Genomic DNA, 19607 nt, shown 5'->3' on the forward strand with positions numbered 1-19607 from the left:
ATATATATGTGTGTGTGTGTGTGTGTGTGTGTGTGTGTGTGTGTGTGTGTATATATATATATATTTTTTTTAATGCCACTATGAAAGTTGTCAGGAAGGAGACATACAGCTGCTGTGAAAGCACATGCAAATGCCTCATGGTTGGAGGTTGAATGGAGTCTGTAGGAACAAAACATTGGCCGGTGAGCTGCAAAGCTCAGGAGTGTGGTTTGAAATGAGCTCAGACATGACCTGAGCCTGCCCTTAGGCAAGAACCAGAATGTGCCACGGGTTCCAACACCATTACAGAGAAAGCATTTCATAATGTTTGGAGCCATCTTTGAAATAAGTGTATATAATATGTATCTTCTCAGTGTGATACTCTGAAAGGAGCTACATTGGCAAACTTTAAATATAGATACTTTTAGATACAACAGGCAGATGCATCAGAGAGAGTTGGCAGTAAAGTAGGATCTTTTCAGAGAAGGTCAGAGGCTTGATCTGTATCACCCTTCGCAAATGGAGTTTGAAGCCATTTGCCTGGATAGGGGCCATATGAAAGACTGTTGGCGGAATTGGCAGCTCTTTACATAAAGCAGTAGTGAAAAAATGACCACAGGATGGGAGGTATGGGCAGTGTGTTCCAGAGAACTGGCTGGACTGCTGTGCTGGGATGGCCTCTCAGGGCCAGCGGGCAGCACCAGCAATCCAGTCCCTTCTAAGCTCTCAGGTTTGTATAGGCAGGAGCCCAGCTCCACATATTGACAGTAGGCCACCATTTCTCCTTGCCCTGTCCAGCTGAGCTAATTGGGAGAAATGTCTCTAATCCCTTTGAGAGCCTTGGAGGTGGTGCGGCATGACGAGCCTCAGGGGCAGAGCTGCCTGCCATTGGACTACAAGTTGTTTCTTGCTCTGAGTAGATAATTTAAGATGAATAAGTTCTGTTCATCTAAAGATTTTAAAGTTCATCTCTCAAGGCAAAACTAAATGAGTTTGTTCCTGGCCCTGTTTCAGCGCCGAAATAGGCAGTCCTCAACTGAGCAGTGATCTGTCTTCCAAAAGCCTTTGTGAGTCATGATGCAGGTTCTCAGACGCAGTGTTGTGCATGGGCTCAGGTTCCCAGGCTTGCCCAAGAGAGTCTGTGCTGTGCCTGCACCACCCTAAGGTGCCACCAGCCTTTCTCCTTCACCCTCCCAGAAACGCCCTTGCACCTGGGACTCGCTCTTGCTCCCCACTTGCCACGCATTTGGAATTCCTCCCTCAGTGGCACACCAGGCTTGTTCCTACCTCGGGGACTTCTCATTGCTCTTCTCTACATGGAATGCTCTTTCCTTATGAATTTGCATAACTGCTTCCTTCTCCGCTATGAGGAGTCAACTCAGATGTCACCTCTGAGATACCTTCCCTGACCACCCATGCCTGCCCCCATTGTCGTCTTTCAGACCTCGGCTTTTTGTTTGCTTGCTGGTTTGTCTTCTATTCCCTTTAACCCCCATTAATTAAAATATAAGTTCTGTGAAAGCGTGAACCTGTCTCCCTGTGTACCTACTCTTAAGCCTGGTTTTCAGTAAGCTTCTCAAACTGCTACATGTGATATTGGCAAATAACTTTACCCCTTTGAGAATAAAATGGGGCCAATAATACCTATGGTACCTGCCTCGTAGAACAAATGAAGGCCTGAAGTTAGTAGACTGAAGATTCTTTCTTTTCCCCTAAACAGGCTATTCATCTTTAGAGTCCATATTTTTCAATAACAATGTTTTTTACCCAATTACATGACCCAGAGAATCGTAGAACTCATCCTAGGCTTGTCTCTGTCCCATTCCCCCCTAAACTGCTCCTTCTACAGTTGATAAGCAACTTGTCCAGAGACCATATTCTTTTTTTTTTCTTTTTTTTTTATTGCTTAAAGTATTACAAAGGGTATTACATATGTGTCCTTTTTTTTCCCCCGCCCTTGATAATCCCCTGGCCTCCCCTACCCCCCAGTGTCTTATGTCCATTGGTTATGCTTATATGCATGCATACAAGTCCTTCGGTTTTTGAGGCAGCTCTGCCTCTGTATCTATTATTGTTAAAAAGTTTATAATGGCAGAGACCATATTCTTAAGGTTCCTCCCATCAGCACCTTCCCTACATAGCCCCTTTGCCGTCCTGAGTCTTTTCCAGGATCACTGCTAATTATCTTCCAACCAGTAGTTCAGTTTGTAGTCTTTCCTGTCTTCTATCCCTCCTCCCATTTGTTGTCCACACCAATGTAATATTTCTGAGAGGGAAATCTTATAACTGCCCAGTTTAATAACCTTTAATGACTTGCTTTGCCACAGGATCAAGTCCAAACTCCTTGGTGAGCCATATAGTAAAGTCTCCCTTTGTTGGCTTCTACAGCTCTCCAGCTTCACCTCTTGCCACCCTGTCATTTCTTAATCAGCAGATCATGTGCCACGGACACAGCATGCACAATTGCAACCTCATACACCAGCCTCAACTATTTACAGTGCAGGGAGGAAGACGGTTGCACTCCACAGCTTTCTTCCTTCCCTCCATCTGGGAGGCTCGTGTCCCCTCTTCAAACACCTGCCTGTCTTTCAAGAATCAGTTCCAGCATACCTACCTATTCTCAAAGATCATTCACAACACTTTCCTTCCAACCCCTAGAGCTCCTCATTCCCTCCTCTGTGCTGCCTCTGAGCCTGGGTTCCTATAATACCTGAGCCCGAGAACAGCTATGCTTCCTCCTAGGTCTTCCTTCACGATAAAGATTATTTTGTTCATCTCCAGGGCTTCCTGGGCCAGCATAATACTTGGCATGTAAATGGAGATCTGGGAAAGAATTAGGGAATAAAATTCAGCTTGCTTATTACCTAATCCAGGGCTTTGTTTCAATAACATACTTTTGACTGGTATTTGACTAAAATTTGAAAGCTCTCCCTGAAGTTTAGAAGTAGAAAGGCATATTGTATTTATGCCGTTAATAGATATCAGTTGAATGGCCAAAATATTTTGTTAATGAGCTAGAGTTTATTGAACATATACCGTGTTCAGAGTTCTGCATTTGCCAATTTACAGGGAATGCTTTAGACTGCTTTTACTCTTTTCTGAAATAATCCTTGCTTTGTCTTTCTATATGAAGTAAAAATGTTAGATGGTCAGCACATGTTCTTGGCTTTCAGACAGTTTAGAACAGTGTCTCCTAATGTGTTTTTTTCCAGGACCCCCTAAGAGTATTTAGAAAAACTATGTGCTCTATTCATACATGTTAAAATGTAATGTCTAAATTTTTATCATGATTTTTAAATAGTTGTAAAAGATGACTTTCCAATATTATAAATATTGATTTTAAAAATTCTTGTTAATGTACCCAGTAGAAGCTAAATTAATACCAAGATGACTTCCTATTTACCATACATCTATTTTAAAAGTACATGAATAAGCTCTTCTAGAAAAGTTGGGAATTTTACATATTTGTTTCCCTCATGGGATTCACATCATTCCTCTGCTCTTATTAAACTTAATCCCAAAGTAACATTATTATGTTTGAAAACCTTTCATTGATTACCTTATCCTACTCTTGTGACACACACACTACACATACTACATTTTTATTTTTTTAAGTTTTTGTGACAAGAAGTTCCTGTTAAATAAAATTTCTTTTAGATTAAATTATGATTTTTTTTAGTGTACAATTGATCAGAACAATCACATTAGAATTTTGATGAATCATTATTAGGCATAGGTAAAATTTTATTGGAAAATTATCTCTCAATGAGGTGCCTGGGACTTAAAAATAGTTTATTTATGCATAACTAAATATTACTTATTGATAGAGTAAGCTTGGCTTCATATTAAATCATGTGCTGCTTTTAAAATATAAGTTTTTTATGAAATACTCACACAAAAGCAGTATAATCCCAACCCTATGTTTTAAACTCCTGAGTTCTATGCCAAAAGTTATGTAGTGATTGATCATAAAAGTGATTTTGTTTTTTGCCAACAACTTAATTAGCTCTTTCTCCAGTGTTGCCCCAAGCAAAGAAATGGAAACTTTCCCCTGACTCCCCAAAGGATTTGTTTCTCAGTCATGGAAGTCACTCACTTCCTTAACCTCTATAACCCTACAGGTACTTCAAAATGGCCCTCTGCGTGGGCCCTGGGGATTTTTACTCCCCAGGACAGTGTGCTACAAGCAGACTCCTAAGCAGTGATATGCATGCCTTTCTTTTTGAATGTGGGAAAAGAATAAATGTGAAAAGGGAGGAAAGGGGATGGCTAGAAAGAACCAACAGGACATCAGTTGTTTTGAAGCAGATAGACACAGATTAATTGATGATCTGGAAATAAATGATTTCAGAGTACGTCTTCCTCCAAAAAAACAAAACAAAACACAAAACCACCAAAACAAAACACAAAAAGGGTCCCTAACCCCCAAAATGCCCTGTTTAAAGGTGAATTGGTGGTTTGAGTGCTAAAGAAAACTTTTCAGTCAAATTAGCTATCAACTTGAAAGCAAAAGCCTCCTATTAGACCAATTTAAAGATTTTCTCTTGGTGGGTAGTAACATTCAAAAGGGAAAGAGCCTGGCTAATGCATGCCACTCTTTTATATATGTATCCAACAGAAACTGATTTGATACCAATGTGATTTGATCATCATCCATTTTAAGAATACATGAACAAACTCTCCTAGAACAGTTACATAATTTTTATACCCACTGTTAGACTAGATACAAAAAAAGAAAAACATTGGTAAAAAATCACCAGATGCTTGACTGATAGTCAGCTAAGTCAGTGGGTGAGTGGTTTCTAAGAATAAGTCTCTATCACATTGGAAAAGAAGTATTTCATGTTTTATTTAAAAATGCTAATTTCTTCCCAGGAGGAGGTTATGAATTTCAGCATGCAGAAAGGTTGGTCCCAGGCTAGATTTTGGACTTTTTTGTGTATGGGTAACGCCATCTGAGGGAGAGGAGTTAGCCTAGCCATCATCCTACAGAGTAGGGAGCCTTTACCGAGTCCTCCTGGCTCCTAGATGCTGTGGCCATGTGTGAAAGGACACTTTACAGATGTCCCCTGTTTTCATGCCTTCTCCCAACAGCGTATAGCAAATCTCTCCTGAAATACTTTACAGGGACCCGCGCATTACTTGGTATATTATACATTTGTACATCACTTCTAACTTGGAAAGCATTTATAAATTATTCACCTTTATTGATGACCTTCAGTAGATGAGCCAAGTATTATTCCCATGATAAAATGTGGAAACTAAGTTTGCAGTGGGATATGTGGCTTATCTAGGCAAACTCCACAAGTTAATGGCACATCTGGCACTTGATAAAGCAACTTTCTTCTACAGTATATGTACTGCCTGGCTCCTTTCCCCAGATGTGTTCTTTTATAAAAGGCTCTAAGGATTGGAAAACTTGACTTAAAGTGACCATGTGAAGATTACATAAGATAGATATGCTTATAAAATGCTTAGTAGAGTGCATGGTTCTTAGCAAGACTTCTTAAAAAGAAAAGTAACATACTTGAGTTTTTGTACTGACTTTTACGGATTTTTAAAAAACTAATACATTCAAGAGATTTTTTTTTTTTTTGAGCACTTAATACTTGTCAGCCATCATGCCAGTCTCTGGGAATAAATCCAACATTTGGGGGAGAAAAAAAACCAGAAAAGAGAAAATGCATTTTGCCTGGCACATACATCCTAGAAGAGGGAAGTTCGACAATAAGCAAATGCAAGATATAATGTCATAGTGCAGATAAAGGGTTAGAGAATGATTGGTGATGGGGATTAGAGGAGCTGATCGGGGACAACATTCCTTGTGTAGGGGCTTTTGAGAAGACCTGAATATTAAGGTCACCAGAGTCAGAGTTCAAAACCTTGAGTTTATTTGGCTAAGTTGATTCAAGTCATGATATTCTAGAGTTATTTAGAAAGGACCTTCAAGGTTATCTATTGATTTTAACTTTTTTATGTTATTCATAACATTTAAACATGCCTAGAAATCATCCTTGGATCACCTCAAGTTCATATCCTTGTTCTATTCTAGTCCTTTCCTTTCACTGATAAGACATTAAGGTGGAGAAAGGCCAAGTAAAAATGAGCCACAGTTTCACAACTAGTTGGTGGCTGAGCCAAGGACCTAAAGATCCCCACAAAGTTCTCTGTTGCTTTTTCCACTAAAATCTACATAACTAGAGTGATACATTTTCTGAAGCAATCATCCATAAAGCATCTCCTGCTTTTTTTGTATATGTGCCATTTTTATTTGCATAGACTAAAACTTCTCCAAGTAGCTAAATGTGGCCAGTGTGGTTCCTTTTCCTATTTCCTGACCAGTCACAGCATAAATAATACCCCAAGGATTCCACATGTCCTAGAAAATTCTGAGCAAGGAGGACTCAGGCTGATGGCAGGAAAGGACAAAATATAACAACAAAGAATGTAGACCTTGGAGTGTGGGAAGATTTATCTGTTCTTACAGTGAAACTTTGGCACATCATGGCTTTGAAGAGCGGATAGGGACTGACAGTGCCTTTAAAGGTCTCTAAATGTACAGGCAGTAGAGGGGCTGGAGATGTGAAAGGCTTTGTTCTAGATTTCAGAGGAGCAGTGACTCCCTAGGGTGAAAAAGCAGTCACTCCCATCATCCCACCCAGTAATTTCCTCTTGGGGCATTTTATACAAAAACTTGGAAGATAAACTTGTCACTTTCAGGAAAATATTCATTATATCAACTTATCTTTCTAGCCACACTTCCTTGACAGATATTTCAACTTTTAGCACTAAAAAATAACCAAAAACATTTTTAAAAAAAATTTTCACCATGGCCAAAAATAAATAAATAAATAAATATATATATATATATCACTGTGGCCAAAAATCATTTGGTAAAATTTTATACTCCTTTGTAACCAAAACTTTTTTCTTTTTGAACATTTTTAAATTGTTTTTCAATTACATTATTTTGTGTAGTTTCCAGTTAGACAATCATGTACTTTACAGAGTGTTTCTCCAATATTTCCAGTGTCCACATGGCACCATACATAGTCATTATAATACTATTGACTATATTTCCTATGCTGTACTTTACTAACCAAAAAGTTTAAGTAGCAGTAATCCATACCATGGAACGAGTTCCTGATTTCTGAAATTGGATGCTATATAAACATTTCTGTTTGCATACAAGATTTTCTAATAAAGTACATCTGGCTTTAAAACCTCCAAAGCACAGCAAATCTGCCTCCAATAAACATTAATATTTATTGAATTTTAAGCTGCTTTCTATTGCTGCTCTTAAAGACAAAGAAAACCTACCTTTTCCATTGGAATTGCCCCTAAATATTGTGATACCTTCAAGAGGAGAAATTCTAGCCTTTTCTCTCTTAGTCAGTGAAAGGCCCTTTCCTCCATACTCCCCATCTCCACCCCCCATTTGGGGATATTTCTAGCCTACTTTTCCATCTGTGTGCCTTGTTACTATGGTGATGGGCACCAGAGAAATAGAGAACAAAGTGGATGTAATAAGCATCTCCTTACATGGTTTCCAATGCTAACAAGGGATCTAGGTTTTTCAGGCATGGCTTGTTCTTTATTGGTGGCAGAAGGGGACCAGCCCAGCTGGGAGCGGGCCCTGGGGTTGCAGGCTGATCCCCACTGTTCTGCACTCATCAGACCTTTCTCACTCAGGGTCATGATGCTGAGGAAGAGCAATGGGAGCCTGTGGAGGGGATGGAGTACAAAAATTAGTGCCAGAGTCAACCCAGTGCAAAAGACAAATCTTCTGAAGCATATTCACCGGAGGGCATTTTGGGCTAGTTTTTAGGTTTACCCATCATGAATTTCACGTTGTTTAACTTAAGCTCTCAATAGAGAAGATTTGCCAACTTCCGTTTTCCTCCCTTCGAGGTACTTAGCCTGTGTTATATGAAAATTAAAATGAAATCTATCTTGATGGATAATAGCTTGCAGTATTTGCTCCTGTGAATTGTTTTAAATAAGTAATTAAATTATTAATGCATGCTCATTTTGTGGTTGTTTTAGAATTACAATTAAATATGTTCTAGATATTGTAGAAATTAATGTTTTTCCATTAGACCTGGGAGAAGGTTCCACAAGTAGTTTTTAACCTTCTTCGCATGCTTATTCATAGATTACATCTTCATGTATCGTTTTCTTTGACAGCCCTAATGATTAAATGAAATATTCCAGTTAATTGATTCCATCTTCTGGACAATTATTTTTAAATTTATTATATTTTAAATTTGCATTGCTTGTATTTTTATGTTTAAGGGGCAGATACAGGATAAAATAATTTAGCACAGTGTTTTACAATATAAATCATGGGACATGAATCCAATTTTTGGAGCTAAAGAAACTGAATGTTCTGGATGCCTGTTGCATTGTGACATGACATGAGGGCCAGAAGTTCCTTCTAGCTCTACATTCTTGATTCTTTTGGTCATGTAGCTCCTTTCTTTTTGCCCGATGACCCATATTTTGCCAATTTTGTTATCTGCTATTACACTGATATAAAAAATGCTTGAAATCAACCTCATACTAGGACTGAGTTTTTTAGATACAGTGTAACCTTCCCAAGCAGTCAGCTTTTCCTGTTGTGGCATGAATGAAAGAATGAGAGCACTGGAGTGGGAGCTGGACCGCCCAGTGCTGACTCTGGCTCAGCTGCTGCCTGGGGTGAGCTTGGAGATGCATTTTTAACCTTGCAAATAGCACAAAGCTTCATCAGGAGGAGCCGAGATGCCACAAGAAGGTTTTGAACCAGAAGATGACATTGGATTTGTTTTGGAAAGTAATGCTAGCATCTGTATGGAGGACATGCTGGAGATGACAGAGATTATATTGGGAGACCAAATAGGGCAGTGGTGATAGAACAGAAGAGACTAATATAAAAGGAATTTGAGGAAAAGGTCATAGAATTAAATAGTTTCATTAACTTATTTAAAAAATTTTTTTATTGATTTCAGAGAGGAACGGAGAGAGGTAAATAGAAACATCAATGATGAGAGAGAATCATTGATTGGCTGCCTCCTGCACACCCCCCACTGGGGATCGAGCCTGCAGTCTGGGCATGTGCCCTTGGCTGGAATCAAACCTAGGACCCTTCAGTCCGCAGGTCGACGCTCTATCCACTGAGCAAAACTGGCTAGGGCCCCATTAACTTATTTATTTATTTATTTATTTATTTATTTCACAAGGATCCCCTGGTAATTGCTTAAGTCAAACTTTGCTTACTTTAGAACTTCAGTTGTTTTTCATGGAAGGAATGGATTAAATTCTTCCTGATTATTTATTGCACCCCCGCCAAAAAAACCCCCTCAAATTTCAGATTGCCAGTGAATATAAATTATATTAGCACAACTTTAAAAATGATAACTTCTGCTATAAACTGAATGTTTGTGTCTCCCCTACTTCCCAGGTTCTTATGTTGAAGCCTAATCCCCAAGGTTATGGTCTTGGAAAGTGGGGCCTTTGGGAAGTGATTAGGACGTGAGGATAGAGCCCTCTTCCGTGGGGTTTATAAAATAGAATCTAGAGAGCTTCCTTGCCCCTGCAACCATGGGAGGACACAGCGGGAACAGCTCTGTCTATGAATCGGGAAGCGAGCTCTCACCAGACACTCAATCTTCTGGCATTTTGATTTTGAACTTCTCAGCCTCTAGAACTGCGAGAAATAAATGTTTGTTGGTTAAGTCACCCTGACTATGGTTGTTTGTTATAGAAGCTAGAATAGACGAAGGCAGCTTCTAAACATGAATGTCTTCTGACTGGAAATGAGAAAAGACTTGGGAAAAGGTCGTGTTTGTTCTGTGGGAAGAATAATGACTCGTTTTGCACAGGAGAGGTCTGCTGAAACCACGCAGGACAGTTTCTTATCTTCCAGAAGGCTTGAAACTGTGGGCATGTTGGGTAGGTTTTGTGGGGAGAACAGAGCTTGTATTTGTGAGGAGATCCCTCCTTCATGGGCAATTGTTCTCTGATACCTCCTGGGAGGAGGGAGTTTCCATTGCACTTGATGTTATCATCTATGTGAAGGTAGAAAGTAGGCCAGGAAGAATTAGCTCTTATTTTTAGTACAATTAAGAAGCTGGCATTCTGAGAGACTGCATAGCTTGGCTAAAGTTTAGGCAGATAGTAGGCAGGATGGGAGTTCACTCTCCTCCATGGTTTTGCTGGCTTCTCCACTCGTTACTGAGTGAATGGGTGAATGAATGACTGCATGTTTACTCTGTTCATTCCAGTGAGCTAAGCTACTTTTTATTCTCCTCAAAGATTACTTTGATGATGATTCATATTCATGCTAGCTAGTTTTACTATTACGGGTTGTGCAGGCTTAGGTAAATGACATAACTGTTTCATTTGCCTCGTCTATAAAGTGGCAATAACTTCATGGAGTTGTGGGAGCATTAATTAACTGACACTAAGGGGTTAGAAGAATATTTAACACAGTTATCTTGTGATGAGCATCCACTCCCATGACTGTTGCAATACAATGAGCATATTCAACTACGTCAGCCTCACATCAGCTACTTATTAGGGTCTGTCTTTGTGTCCTCACACTAGGCTCTTTGTGTTATCCACCGAGGAGAAATGATTAGGAAAAGCTCCACTTGATTTGTCTTTTGATGATTTATAATTTGTTGTTTCAGTTAACTAGGCCTAAATGGACTTTTTCTTGGTTAATTTTTAAAGCACAGCCCGATTACTTAATCCTGACAAATTAGGCTTGTATAATTATTGATGGAAAAGGAACACTACAGACAAATTAAAAGAATTTATAGCTGTCCCAGGACCAGAACAGAAAGATCTCTAAGTTTCTGTTATAGCCTAAAATTTGTTCATTCTTTACATCCACTGAAATTCAACCTTGAATTATTTAGCAAGTGAACAAGTAAAAAAAAAAAAAGTAATTGTCCTTCACATTTTTAAAGTTTATTGCTATATGTAGACTTTATCCTTGAAAAGTCTCTCATGATCATTGATCATCATAAGTAATAATACTCAAAGTAATATGTCTAGATCAGTGATGGCGAACCTATGACACGCGTGTCAGAGGTGACACGCGAACTCATTTTTTTGGTTGATTTTTCTTTGTTAAATGGCATTTAAATATATAAAATAAATATCAAAAATATACATCTTTGTTTTACTATGGTTGCAAATATCAAAAAATTTCTATATGTGACACGGCACCAGAGTTAAGTTAGGGTTTTTCAAAATGCTGACACGCCGAGCTCAAAAGATTCGCCATCACTGGTCTAGATGGTACAAAATCCTCATTTTTATTTGTTAGAAGTCTTACAACTCCTTTATTTCTTTTCCTGTTGTTATGAAAGTAACTGAACCAGTGACTGGTACTCTCTTTATCTTAAAGTGATCTATACGAGCCCAAGTATATTCTAATATCTCATTTTTGAAAAACTAAAATCTCTGTATATATGTGTGTACAGAGAACAGGATGTAAGGATATGTAGAGTTGCCTGGTGTGTGCAGTGGGGGTTTATGAGAGGGGAAGGAAACAATTGTTTTGAAGTTTACCCTTTGATTCTTGTGTTTTTCCTCTCTAGTGAAGTCCTCAGAGATACCACACATGGTGAAATCTTATAAAAAATTCTTTCTAAACAAAGTATTTCCTTTCCTAATGAAATTCTGCTGTGGTGCTTTGTTGTTAGTGTGCTGGGAATTTTGAAGTGTTCTCTGTATTTCTGTGATTTTGACCTAGTAATCTTATTTGGATTTACCAGGCATAGCAGCTGTTGTTTTTACCATCTATTGCTAAATTGTATTAATGTCCAAAGTTGAAAAACCCTCTTTTCTATGTTGTTCTAAATTATTCAGTTTTATTTAAAATGTTTTAACAGATTTTTCGAAAGAGAGGGAGAGAGAGAGAGAGAGAAACATCAATGTGAGAGTGAAACATTGATTGTGTGCCTCCTGCACATCCCCCAAGTGTTTGCCCATTCGATTCCCGGCCTGGTGCATGGAATGATGCCCAACAAACTAGGCCACTCCAGCTCAGAGTTTTATAAAATTTAAGCCTTTCCCCAACCCTTGTAATTTTCATTGACTTGTAAGAAAAATATAATAATAATATTAATACTGCAGTGGATGGTTTTAAAAGGCTAAACCTGCCTCTCAGAGATTGCAGTGTGGTTTGTAGAAGAGTATTTTCTTCAAGAAAGCCATCTATCCCATATATTTTTTAAAAATATATTTCATTGGTTTCAGAGAGGAAGAGAGAGATAGAAACATCAATGATGAGAGAGAATCACTGATGCATGCTCCACGCTGGGGATTGAGCCCACGACCCAGGCATGTGCCCTGACCGGGAATTGAACCATGACCTCCTGGTTCATAGGTTGACACTCAACCACTGAGCCACATTGGCTGGGCTCTATCCCCTTTTCTACTGGAGAAAAAAGAGATCTCAATTCCATTGTAATTTAAGTAGTGTTTGGTATAATATAGTAAATGTTTGCAGCTTGATATTAATGACTAGAGGCCCGGTGTACGAAATTCGTGCACAGGGGTGGGGGGTCCTCAGTCTGGCCTGCACCCTCTCCAATCTGGGACCCCCCAGGGAATGTCCCACTGCCGGTTTGTGCCCGCACTTTTAACAGATGACAGCTCCATTGTTGTTTCTTTTCATGCTTAAACCCATTGGAATTAGTAGGTATTCAAAGTGTGTATACATTTTGGGGGGACACCCTGTATATCTCTAGTCAGCAGTGAAAGGACCTACAGTGGATTTGGAAACCCCCAGACAGAGAACCTCGCTCACTCCCCGCAGCATGTCTCCCTGCACTTTCCACCTTCGCAGGCAGCGGGAGAATCAATGTTTTCTCTCATTAACTTGGAAAAGCACATCCTGTCACCTGCTGCCCGGCAGGAGTGCGCTAGGCCCCAAGCGAGCAAGGCTCAGTCAGGGCAGCCTTCGCTCATGGGTGCTGGCACCCAAAGTGCACATTCCTCCTCTGCAGTCGCCCCGACTATCCCACTGTTTCACTGAGAGGATGGAACTCCTCACCGCCTCTGGGTTCCCAATCTTGAACGCTGACCAAAGGCACCTCAGCGAGGGCCATCCGCGCCCACCAGGTGTGTCTGTCTGCACCTGCTCCTGCCTCAGCACCTGCATTAGCTCCACGGAGGTGATCGCATCGCTGCACTGGCCTCTGTGGGAACAGGGTGTCACCACTCCGCCCTCTCACTGTCATCTTACAGGCATCCACCCCCAGCACCCAGAACACCGAGACACTCTTCAAAGGACGTGAGCGTGCCGGAGGGGATGTGCGCACGTCCTGTGGGGGACATAGGCATGCTGGGGTTGTTGGAAGTGTGGGGGGGGGGCCTTGCATGCGCCATGGTCTGGGACTGTTGCAGGCGCGCGTGGGTGACAGCACGCTGGGGATGTTCACACGCCAGGGAGGGAGGAGAGGATGCACACACCGGAGGCCTGCAGCTGCGCAGATCCACAAACCCCAATGGCGTGGCCAGGAGGACGTCAATCTGGCCCACCACTAAGGAAGCCAAGCCCCCGCCCACTCCGCTCTGGCCAGCGCCATCTTTGTCACGTCAGTTTGCATATTCCCTCCTTATTGGCTGTGGGTGCCTCCATCTGTATCACAAAGTGATGGTCAATTTGCATATTACTCTTTTATTAAATAGGATTGTTCTTTGGCAAAACAGAATGCAAAGTTGAGAAGCCAAAGGCTTTGAAAATGTCCTAGGAAGCATAAACTCAGAATTATAGTTCCTTACCTCTTACTCAAGGAGACTTATGACTAAGGGACAAGTTCAGTGGAAATAATGTGGGAGGTGAGACCCGAGCTTAGCCTTGCAGGATGCGATAGAATTTGGAAAGACGAAGGAGGTATCAGAGAAATGTCTGAGCTGAGGTGTGCAGGAAAGTAGTAGTACTGACATAATTGTGGGTGCAATGGTACGTTCAGGCTTTGCTTCAAAACAATTCAGGGCCATAGGTGTGATACGAGTTGATAATTGCTGAAGCTGGGTGAAGGGTACATGAGGCTTCCATAGACTATTATTTATACTTTTGTGTGTATTTGGAATTTTTCATAATATAAAGTTTGGAATATAAAAACGGTATGTATTTTTTGGGTGGTGGGTAGGCTGGCCTGTCTGGAATAAAGGGTTTGTTCAAAGGCATAGTGGGAAATGATGTTGGAAAGGCAGTTTGGGAACAGATTTGGTGGTGGGAGTGGGTTCATGAGTGCACACTCTAGAGTCTGGGTAAGTGGTAAACACTGGTTCATTAACTGGACTCCAGTTTTACTTGACTGTGAGCTCCAGGAGGAATTGCGGTGTAGCCAGGCACCCTCATTGAGGATGGCAGCTACACCATTTAACGTCTACTTGGGCTCTACCACATCTGAACTGTTATATTCAGTTCTGGAAGGCTCATTTAAAGAGGGCTTTTTAACCGCATGTCAATGGTGGGACATATCAGGCACAGAAGGGTATCTCACATCTTCCTAGGAATCTTCCTTGTGGAACCCTCCATCAACTCGAGGTTGTCTACCTGGGAAGGACTTATTTTTCCTTCTGAAAAGTCCCTGCCCTATCCCTTTTCAAACTCTTTTTTTAGGAGCTTGAGAATGGGCAGTAAAAGTGAAATAAAAACATGACTGATTCCCAGTAATCTAAAAAGGAATGTGCGCGTGCCACATCTAATTTAACTGCCTGGAAACAGACTTTCACGCGGACTAGCCATTTGGAAAGCTTAACACTTTGGTGTATCTTCCTAAAGCTGAGTTCCCTCGTCACCCCTGCTTGAGATGCTTCTCTACTGTGAGAAAAAGGAAAGAGGCATGTCAGAGAATTTTGGATAGTTGGGAATTTTAAAGAATTGTTAAATATTTGGATGTGATTCAGTGGTATGCTAGAGCTGACGAGAGCTGGTTGTTATATTTCAGGAATTTTGCAAGCCAGTTGTTAAACGCAGCCATTAAAAATTAAATTAGACATACTCAAAATTAAAGTGTTAAAACAAAATTAATGCTCAAAATGTATCACTTCCTAATTATTTTACTCTAATTTGCTGTTATTGATGTTCTCAGGGTTATTTATGTCTAATGTATCTGCATATGCAGAAGTCCTATAAAATGGTGTGCTGCACCTTCCTTCTCAATGCCACATTCAGGGGCATCATGTTGGTACCTTGAAATTTGCCATGGTGGGAATATTTACACCATGAAATGGAAATTGGCATAAACTGCATATTAGGGCTCCCTCTCCTACCCCCTCATGAGAACTGGTTGTTAAAAACTACCAGCACACCACTTGGTATGGGTATGATATTGTGGCTATATTTTTTAAGGACTCTCTCTACCTTTTAGAGATACATATTGAAATAAGACAGGTAAAATGACATCTAGAATGTGTTTCAAATAATCTAGGGGAGGTGGGTCTCATGATTGTTATATCCAAGTGATGGGCACATGGGCTTTATTACACCACTCTCTTCTACTGTTGTGTATATCTAAAATTTTCCATAACCAAAAGTTTACCATACCCATAAGGGCAAAGGAATTCAAGAGAGCCCTTGCTAGGGCACTAAGCAGCTCTCTTCATATGGAGGGGAAATAGATTCTTGGATTGCAGTCCTGTTTGCAGAACCAGGGAAAAATGAATCAAGTTATTGCTCAGAGGGCTACTTCAGGCTATATGACAGCTGTGTATTTATTTTTCAATCCAGCTGATTTGAATCACTGCCCAAGAAAAGAGTGCTGTCAAGTGAATTGTCTTCTGTGCAGGTGATGAGAGCCTTTTTAAATAGTGCCTCACTGATACAGTTGATGTGTTTGGAATTGTCGGTCCATGAATTAAATTAGACCAATCCAATGACTTAGAAAGCCATAACCTATATTATACAATGGCTACATTTCACAAAGAGTGCACAAACTCAGTTTTTTCCCTAACATATCTAGATATCTAATGGAAAAGTTTTAGCATAAATTACTTAGAAAACATATCTTTTCTCATTGTAAAGTCCTTTTAATTTCATTCTTAACGTGAATTTGTAGCATGATAATAGTTTCTTCTTGTCTTTGATTGCATAATAATTCATACTAACTAAATCCAGTTAACCAAGAAAAAAATTTCATGTTGAGTAAGGAATGCAAGTGGTCACAGTGATTAGCCCATCAAGCAGGGTGATGAGGAAATTATTAGGTTTTATAATGGAGAGAGCAAAGGCCATTAAGAAATTTGAGGAGAAAAGTAGTCCATAATATCTGTCTTGTAATTCTAAAGTTTTGTGAAATCTGTCTAGAAATTCAGGCTGGGACAATTCTCTAGGTTTAACCACACACACACACAGATCAAAGTGTCAAAAATGAAAACAACAGATGTCACACTCCAGTAACCTGGGGTCAGAACACTGAAAGGAAGCCTCGGCTGAAACATATGCTGAAACAGGAAGTGAGATCAGGAAGCCAGAAGTCAGAGTAGTATGGGTAGGTGAGAAATCATAACTCCTCATAGGACAGAGCGAGGCAAGGAATCACTTGGAGAACCTGGGAGGTTTTGACACTTGGCTGCAGTTTTTCCCATGTTAATTTCTTTGTATTGATAACGTTCAAGGCCCTGCAGGGTCCCACCCCAACATAGGTCCTGAAAGAATTTCTCTCGGGTATATAAATAAAAATCACGGTTCAAGACTAAGTTGGAGGATGGAGATTGAGTCATGATTGCTAAGGGAAAACACATGATAATTTCTTGAGGTATAATAATCACAGGACTCTGATTTATTCACTCTCAATTATTTATTGCGCCCTCACTTTCTAGGCTGAATGCTGGGGGATACATCAGTGAACCCTACAGATAAAAGCCTGTGTTCTTCAAGCTTACTGCCTAATGGGTAGACACAGAATGTAGACATAATAATTACATAGTACATTAAATGGAGATAAATTCCATAGAGAAAATCAAAACAGGAAGTATTCTTCCTGTTAGATTCCCCGAGGGTACATTTTCCAACTTCATCAAAGCTAGCAGAGGAAAGATTGATATTTATAAAAATGCAAAACATACCATATCTGAAATTCCTTTGGGTATCTATTAACTCTGTTAAACTAAATATATTCACTATTTCTACAGTTGCTAAGTTTAGAGCACAAATGAAAGTTGAAGCAGTGTGGGAGAGGGAGCAGCTTTTTTACACTGAAATAAAATTTTAAAAATATGCCCCACATATTTGTTAGAGAGTTGGCCATTCATGATCAGGAAGGCCAGGAGCACCTACCACAAGGAGGCTAGAAGGTATTTAAAAACATCTTTGCTTCCAATGCTGTTCACCTCCAGTTGGGCAAGACAGGTAGAAGCCATTCAAAAAAGTGGTGTGTGTATGTGTCATATAACATAAGACTTTTTATCTTAGACAGTTGCCGTTGTAAAAAAAATTAAGTTGTCTCATCTGTAAAAGGAAATTTTGGAAAATGAAGAGGTTAAGTGAATTCCTTTACATAGGAGATAGACTCATGCTACATTCAGTTCTTCATTTTAAATACCTTGTTTTCCCTCAAATTACCAAGCCTTTAAATGCAGCATTGACGAAGGTGGGCAGCAAAAAAACTCATTCACATGTTCTCCTCTCCCCAGGGCTCCAGTTTGTATTTCCAGCTACCTGCTAGACCTCACCACCCAAATGGCCCAAAGGTACTGCAAACTCAGCATTTAAAAAACCATGCTCATCACCCTCCTCCACCGACCAGTATTCACCATTACCCTGTGGCCAAAAGTAGGGTGATCACTTGTCCTTGAGTCCTGGCTCTCCTTCTTGTTAACATCTATATCTTCTAGGTCATTCTTCAACCTTCTGATTAATACCTGAGTAACTCTAAAATCCATGCCCATAGCTATTTAGCAGAGTACTTGCTTAAAATTTCTTAAAAGTGTAGTAATTCAAAGTGCTTAGAAGTATTTGTTTTTATTCCCTCTTCTTCTCACACCCAGTCACTTCTTAGTTCAAGCCTTCTTTCTTGCTTTATCCCTTGGACTATTGATCTGGTTTTCTACCTACATCAAACATTTCCACCTTCTAATGAATCCTCCATGCTGCTACCAAAGGGGCAAATTCTAAATTTCTAAATTTAAAATTTCACACTGACCAACTCATGTCACTCCCTTGCATGAAAACCTTAATTGATTTTATAGTATAGTACCCATGTGTCTTTATGATCTGAATCTACTAAATGACCTTTTCATCCCATCTTCATCTTTCCCACTGGGTTTACTCTTGAGAGCAATACTCAGTCATAACTTAGTTATGCCAAACCCCTAATAAGGGTATGGAATCTTAATTATGTTAGTAAGTTATCCTTGATTCAAAGTGAAAGAGCAGAATTCACCAGTTTGATCATTGGTCTGCCAGTGAATATTGGAATATTAACTAGTACTTTATGATAGAGCCTTTTACCAGCCCAACTTAGTTCTTCTCTCCTTTCTCCGTCTCTCCCATTGGCCAATGCATGTCATATTTTCCTTGTGTGGGGGCTAAATATTAATTCTTCTCCTGCCACCTTAGAAGGTTTTCTAGTTGGGTTAATAATCAAATGAGCAGAAAATTTAACTGGACAAAATTAATTTTTAATACATATGCATGGGGAATTCACATAAGCATGAAAATTCCAAAGACAGTGAGGCAACATTGGATATATATGACATTTTTGGACAAAGGAGAAGAGGGTGGGAATGGGGTTTTAGATTTCAGAATTGAGAATGAGTGATTTACAGGTAGTTAACATACATGGCAGGCAGATTCATGCCAGGAGACTCAGAAACAATGGAACACATGGGGTATTTAACTAACAAGCACCCAGAAGCCCTCTTATTTACCATACTTAATTTAAATGAGGCTAAAACTAACATCCTAAGATCTTCCTGAAGCAGGATTTTGTCTATCTGAATCTCTTCAGTAGGAGAGGGGAGGAGGATGTCAAAGGTTCTTTCTGAGTCTTGTCTACACTAATAAAAGAGAAACATGCAAATTGACCATCCCTCTGCTATGCCCACCAGCCAATCAGAGCGATATGCAAATTAACCCAAACAAAGATGGCGGTTAATTTGCATACACAGGTGCGGAGCGAAGGCTGAAGACAGTGTAGAAGGAAGCCAAATGCTGCAGAAGAGAGCGAAGCAGCGGAGAAGGGAACGGAGCCAAGGCAGCGGAGACGGGAGGGAGCGAGGCAGCGGAGAAGGGAGCTTCGCTCCTGTCTCAGGAAGCCCTATTCTTGCAGGAATCTTCCTGCAATGGGCCTCTAGTTTCTTAATAAATAGCTTAACATCAATATCCTAAAAAGGCAGCTTCAGGGTGGCAAAATTTTGGTCCCCTTCACCTGTTAGTACTCCTGAACTTCCTTCATTCCTGGCCATTTTCACTGACACTCCCCTCACTGCTGGTCCTCACTACTTTCTTATTAAATTACTACAGTTGGGTCTTACCTGGTTCTCTTGCCTTCATTCTGTCCCACTCCCTTCTGCTGCCCCAGTGAATCTCCCATGCCCTACCAGGTTAATTTTCCCAAAACATTGCTTTCATTCTGTTTTAGAATCAATCATTGTTTCCTTTTGTGAGTCAATTCAAG

At 40.1% G+C, this 19607-nt stretch overlaps 1 protein-coding gene across 3 annotated transcripts in view; it reads left to right on the plus strand.

Moving 5' to 3' along the window:
- The window catches only part of LRRC8B (leucine rich repeat containing 8 family, member B), a 75409-nt gene that overhangs the window by 2156 nt on the left and 53646 nt on the right, over positions 1-19607 (plus strand). For all 3 annotated transcript variants that reach the window (XM_005863354.2, XM_014537344.1, XM_005863353.2), the window contains exon 2: positions 17623-17679. The gene's annotated coding sequence lies outside the window, so the exon portion shown is untranslated. The remainder of the gene's footprint in view (positions 1-17622; positions 17680-19607) is intronic.

This window comes from Myotis brandtii, unplaced genomic scaffold (genome assembly GCF_000412655.1).
Source record: "Myotis brandtii unplaced genomic scaffold, ASM41265v1 scaffold177, whole genome shotgun sequence".
Taxonomy (NCBI): domain Eukaryota; kingdom Metazoa; phylum Chordata; class Mammalia; order Chiroptera; family Vespertilionidae; genus Myotis; species Myotis brandtii.